We start from the raw sequence: 6513 nt of genomic DNA on the forward strand, positions 1-6513 counted from the left end.
AAAAGAAAGAAAGAAAGAAAGAGAAAGAAGGAAAGAAGGAAGGAAGGAAGGAATGGAAGGAAGGAAAGGAAGGAAGGAAGGAAGAAAGGATGTACTTGTTAAGCTTTTTCCTCTATTCTTTTCCAAAGATTGTGTGGCTTCTACTATTTTCTGAGCCACATTTCTCAGTACATTGAAGAAAGGCTTAATTCCAATTACTATTTTAATCTCCTACCTTCTCTTTTACTTTATTTAACACATTTTATTGCTTCTCCATTAGAGATCTGTTATATTAACACTAAGGCCTTTCTTCAAAATATAGTTGACCCTTGAACAACAGGGATTTTCACTGCGCAGGACCATTTGTACACATACCTTTTTTTTTTTTTGAGACAGAATTTCACCATTGTCACCCAGCCTGGAGTGCAGGGTGTGATCCTGGCTCACTGCAACCTCCGCCTCCTGGGTTCAAGTGATTCTCCTGCCTCAGCCTCCTGAGTATCTGGGATTACAGATGCCCGCTGCCACACCTGGCTAATTTTTTTTTTTTTTTTTTTTTTTGTATTTTAAGTAGATATGGGTTTTCACTATGTCAGGCAGGCTGGTCTCAAACTCCTGACCTCACGTCATCTGCCCACCTCAACCTCCCAAAGTGCTGGGATTACAGATGTGAACCACTGCATCTGGTCACATAGACCTTTTTCAACAAATGTATTAGAAAATTTTCAGGACACTTAAGGAAATTTGAAAAACTCACAGATAAACCTCATAGCCTAGAAATAACAAAAAATTTAAAAAGTTAGGTATGTCAACTGGATGTGGTGGCTCACGCCTATAATCCCAGCACTTTGGGATGCTGCGGTGGGCGGATCACAAGGTCAGGAGTTCGAGACCAGTGTGATCAATATGGTGAAACCCCATCTCTACTAAAAATACGTGGTGGTGGGCTCCTGCAGTCCTAGCTACTCGGGAGACTGAGGCAGGAGAATTGCTTGAACCTGGGAGGTGGAGGTTGCAGTGAGCTGAGACTGCACCATTGCACTCCAGCCTGGGCAACAGAGTGAGAATCCGTCTCAAAAAATAAATAAATAAATAAAAGTTGGATATGTCATGAATGAGTAAAAAATATATAGATATTTGTCTATTTTTCCCTTTACTAACATACAATATACACGAATCTATTACAAAAGTTAAAAATCATTAAAATTGATACACACACTTACTGACAATACATGATCTAATTCACAGTCCAGAGAAATGTAAACAAATGTAAAGATCCAGTATTAAATCATAACCACATAAAATTAATGGAACACATACTGTACTAAAGTAATAATTTTGTGGCCACCTAATGTCGCTATTGCAGTGAATTCAAGTGTTGTGAGTATCCGCTTAAAACACCTTGTGATGTTAATCATCTCTGTGAGCAGTTCCTCACTACAGTAAACTGTTTATCACAGTAAAAAATGGATCTCTCATTGTACTTATGTATTTTCCATGTTTAGTGCAATGTCATAAACCTCGAATATCACCATAGAACCCAAAATAAAGTGCCATTAGTGATGCTGGAAATGCTCTCAAAAGCAGGAAAAAAAAAAGTCATGAAATTGCAAGGAAAAAAATGGTTAATTGCTTGAGATACACTTTAAATTGAGGTATGCAGTTGTGGTTGCCTGCCATTTCAAGATAAATGAATCCAGGATAAGGATCGTTGTGTTTAAAAAAAAAAAAAGGATACGTGAAGCCCTTTCTACAGCTATGCCTGCTGGTAAACAAACCTTGTACTTTTTGCAAAATATCTTTTTATCTTGTATTGAAAATGTAGCTTTTATGTGGGTACACGATTGCTATAAGAAAGGCTCTTTCTCTATAGCAATAAGATAGAGTCTTTAGACTCTAATATGGTTAGGGCCTCTAATATAGATAGACTCTGATATGATTTGATTAAAAAAAGGTCATTTTACGACAAAACAAATGTGTAGAATCTAAAGCTGGAGAATTTAATGCCAGCAAAGAATGGTCTAATAGTTTTAGAAAGAAGTTTGGCTTTTAAAAAAAATGTCAAAATAATAGGAGAAGAACCTTCTACTGACCAAGTGGTAGCAGATGAATTCCCACTAAGAAAAGCATTAAGGAGAAAATATATTTACCTGAATAGAATTTTAATGCAAACACAACTGCCTATTCTGGAAATAAAATGCCTTAAAGGATATTAGTAAGGAAGAGAAGCGAGCACTAGGATTTAAGGCAGAAGGGGATAGGCTAACTCTACTGTTCTATGTAAATGCAGCTGAGTTTATGATCAGGACTCACCTTTGTATAAAGCTGCGAATCCCCAAGCCTGGAAGGGAAAGATAAACACCAGCTGTTAGTCTTTTGGTTTTACAACAAGGGGACCTGGTCAAGAACCCTTTTGACCCTTGGTTCAGTTGACGCTTTGACCCTGAAGTCAGGAGGTACCTTTCTAGTAAAGGACTGCCTTCTGGTATTCTGTTGATTAGACAAACTCCTGGCCCTCAGAACCCCATGAGTTCAACATCAAAGGCATCAGTAAGTCTACTTGCCCCCCAACAAATCTCTAATTCAGCTTCTAGATCAAGGGGTCATAAGGACCACTAAGGATCATAATAAATGGTATTCTATAAAAAGGATTGTCAAAGCTGTGGAAGAGAAACACGATTGAATGATCATGAGTCTGGAAAATAATACCACTGAAGATGCCATCATTGTGATAGAAAAAGCAGTGAAAGTTATCAATACCAAAACAATACATTTCTGCTGGAGAAACTTCTGTAACATCACAAGATTTACAACAGAGCTAATCAAGGAAATCATGAAAGAGATTCTAGATATATCAAAAAAAAAGTAGGGGAAAAAGGGTTTCAAGATGTGGATCTTACAAAAATTCAATGGCTAATAAACATCAAATTGGAGGTATTAAGAGAAGGCAACTTGATTTAGATCAGTATTTCCAAACCAGTGCCAGGTGATGAGAAAAAAGTCACAGAAGAAGCAGTACCAGAAAACAAATTGACATTAGACAACTTGGCAGAGGATTCTGATTATTTAGGAATGCTTTTGACTTCTTTTATGACATGGACTTCTCTTTTTCTTTTCTTTGTTTTTCTTTATTCTGAGACAGAGCCTTGCTCTGTCACCAGGTGCCAGGCTGGAGTGCAGTGGTGTGATCTTGGCTCACTGCAACCTCAGCCTCCCGAGTTCAATCAATTCTCCTGCCCCAGCCTCCCGAGTAGCTGGGACTACAGGCCATCATGCCCAGCTAATTTTTGTATTTTCAGTAGAGGCAGAGTTTCACTATGTTGGCCAGAATGGTCTCGATCTCTTAACTTCATGATATGCCTGCCTCGTCCTCCCAAAGTACTGGGATTACAGGCTTGAGCCACCGCGCTCAGCTGGTCTCTGGTCCTCACCTTGGCCCTATGGCCAGCTGGACACTGCCCCCAGCACAATGGGGGGCCTGGTGCCCAGTAGCCCTGGGCCTGATGCACACCATTGAGCAGCTGGCTGACTGGGCCTGGAGGCACACAGGTGTCAGCCAAGGCTGGGTGGACCTTAAATCAGAATAATTTTTAACATCCACGCCCTGGAGAATCTGAATGTATACATCATCGGTCAGCTTCCCTTGGTGGTCTTTATGATCATTGTGAGTACCATGGAGTAGCTTTCCCAATCCTGGGCTGTTCATTCAAAATCAAGGAGATTACATCGCCAGAAATGGCTGAAGATTGGAATACTTTTCTGCTATGGTTGAATGATTTGGACTTGCGTCCATCAGAAAATGAAACACTAAGCCATCTCAAAAACAACACCAAAACTCTGGGGAGCATAATGACCATGCAGCCCAGAGCATCCACCAGGTCTCTCCACACCCTGGAGGATTCAGGACCAGTTAACATCTCAGTTGCAATCACCCTAACCCTGGACCCACTCAAGTTCTTTGGAGGGTACTCTCATGGAATCACTCACAAGTATTCGATCATTTTATGACATCAAATTGGACTTTCAGACAGAGAAGCTAACAAATAGATAAATATTACCTTTACCCTGCCTCCAGGTTCGAGATCAGATAGCTGTGCTCTTGAGAGTCACCATGAGCAGATGGTGTTCACAGCCTGCATGACCCTCAGAGACACCCCAGGTGTGTTCCCTGTCACTGTGCAGCCACCCTACTGTTTCTGACACATACAGCAATAACACTCTAATGAAAGATCTTTAGAACTGCCAAGAAAGGCCAACACAGAATATGCTCTTTTCTGGTGTTAAAAGAGGCCCATTGAAAAAAAGGCTATCACGCTTTTAATCCCAAGCATAAAGTTATTGCTCCAGATGATGACTGTTCATTAATAAATTTGCATCTCATGTATACCAGTTACTTCCTCTTCATGATGGCAATAACAGTGTTTTGCTATATTGTTATCAAAGGCAGACCCAACAAATTGTGTTAGAGCAATCCTAAATATTGTCCTATGAAGGCAGTTTCAGCTGAAACCGAATCCCACGGTTTCTTGTTTTCTGAGAGAGACTGAGAGAACCATAATCCTTGCCTGCTGAACCCAGCCTGGGTCCAGACACTATGTGAATACATTATCTTGTAATATTGGATTATTCCAGCCAAAGACATTTCAAGTGCCTGTAACTTATTTGTACATATTTATAAAAATCGATTTGGAAGTTGGTCTAATGATGCAAATGCTTTGCACTCGTTGCAACCAGAGTCTTCCATCTCACCTCTAGATTTGTGGACCTGGTGAAATATTTCCACATAGCACTAGAGAAGATTTGTGGATCTTGCCATGTTGGAGCTAGTCATGATGTTTCTACCAAGGCCACAGACACGTTTCATTGCTGGTGGGATTAAGGTTTGGTTTGGTTTTTGTTTCAGCTCAATAGGTACAAATGCTTTGAAACAGTCTGTACCTTTGGTATGACATGGCATTTCAAAAATCATCAATCCATTTTGTGGATCTTACATGTCTGTGGCTTGGTAATTATGCTAAAAATAATACATTTTTTCCCATTTTGCTTGCAAAAAAACCCAAAAAACTGTTTTTTTCATTTTAAAGAAAAAAAAAATGAAATAGTTGCACTTTAAAACAAAAGTGTGATCTTATCAACAATTTAAAATGTAAAAAAGAAAACAACATAAAGTAGCAGAAATAAATGTAAATTCAAAAACACATTCACATTTGTGGAAAAATTCATTCCAAATTCACTTTTTTTTTTTTTTTTAAAACTTCAGTGTTTAGATCAGGGCTTGATGAGCCAAATCTAAATAAAGTTTTATTAAAACACAGCTACATTCATTCATTTACACATTGTCTGTGGCCACTTTTTGCCTACAGTGGCAGAGTTAGAGTTGTCCGGAAAGCACATGTCCTGCAAATCTCAACATTTTTACTATCTGTCCCATTACAGAAAACGTTTGCTGATACCTGCTCTAGATGATGGTGTTAAATCTGCTCAGTTATTCTCAACTAGTGTTGCACATGTGTAGTGCCACCTACAGTGAGTCCCAGGCCCAAGCTGAAAACGTATTACAGTGTCTGCTAAAGACATTTCTAACTCTGGTTTCTCCATCAGTATTAATTACAACCCAGTCCTCTGAGTTCAAAAATACTTGCACATCAGGGATAGTTATATTTTAGAGATTGTGTGCAAATACAAGTCACATGTCTATTTTTGTGGAGTAAATAGCCAGGCAACATATAATAAATGTGTGATATAACAAAACAAATGACATATACCTGAAGAAAATGTCCAGTTTTCCTAATAGATTCATAGTTCATATATTTAAGATACTTTTCTATCTTTTTAAAAAAAAAGTAAATTAGGTTTGTCAAGAGGCCAGAAATTATTGAGTAGAAAGAAACAAAATGAACAACCTCTGTTCCGATCAGCTTAATCCAACTATGTATCTCACAAAAGCAAAGCCATTTTTTCCACAAGTATCATATGTGTCTGTCTGCCTGTTTGGGAAAGGCCTATGAAACCTAAGGGGAGTTATTATGTTACTGATGAAAAGCTTCAATCTGTAACACATATGTGCATTTCAGTATATAGTATCTGCTTATTTTCATTAAATTGCATTAAATGCTTCAATATGTAACACAGTCATCTTCCTTCGGAAGCGTATGCTTGTGGAATTCTTTGCGGTATCCCTGGGAATCCCTTTACCGTGTATCCATGGCATTCTGCCTTTACTGGGCTCATTTCTTCCTACTCCCTGGAATATTTATCATGGGAAGTTTTTTTCTTTCCTACTCTAAGGCTTTGCTTTTTGTCCCCAGGCTACCGTTTTTGAAATGAACGCAAAGGCAAGGGACAATATATTTGAGGAAAGAATCTAACACTACTAGAAATTAGTGCATAGTATCTGGTTTCTTACCTAAAGGCAGAAACAGAAGCTTTGTTCTCTCATCTTTACCCCCAAACGACTATACTTTAGACCTAGGTTAAGGCCCAAAGTAGCAGGACAAAGAAAGCAAATATTTTCCAAGGAATTTCATCATTCAT

General features: G+C 38.7%; 1 pseudogene; it reads left to right on the plus strand.

The window, feature by feature from the left end:
* Positions 1 to 4344, plus strand: part of LOC116560757 — a 5692-nt pseudogene extending 1348 nt beyond the window's left edge.
* Positions 4345 to 6513: the final 2169 nt, after the last annotated feature.

The sequence above is a fragment of the Sapajus apella genome, unplaced genomic scaffold (genome assembly GCF_009761245.1).
Source record: "Sapajus apella isolate SASKATOON/1434 unplaced genomic scaffold, GSC_monkey_1.0 scaffold27, whole genome shotgun sequence".
NCBI lineage: Eukaryota > Metazoa > Chordata > Mammalia > Primates > Cebidae > Sapajus > Sapajus apella.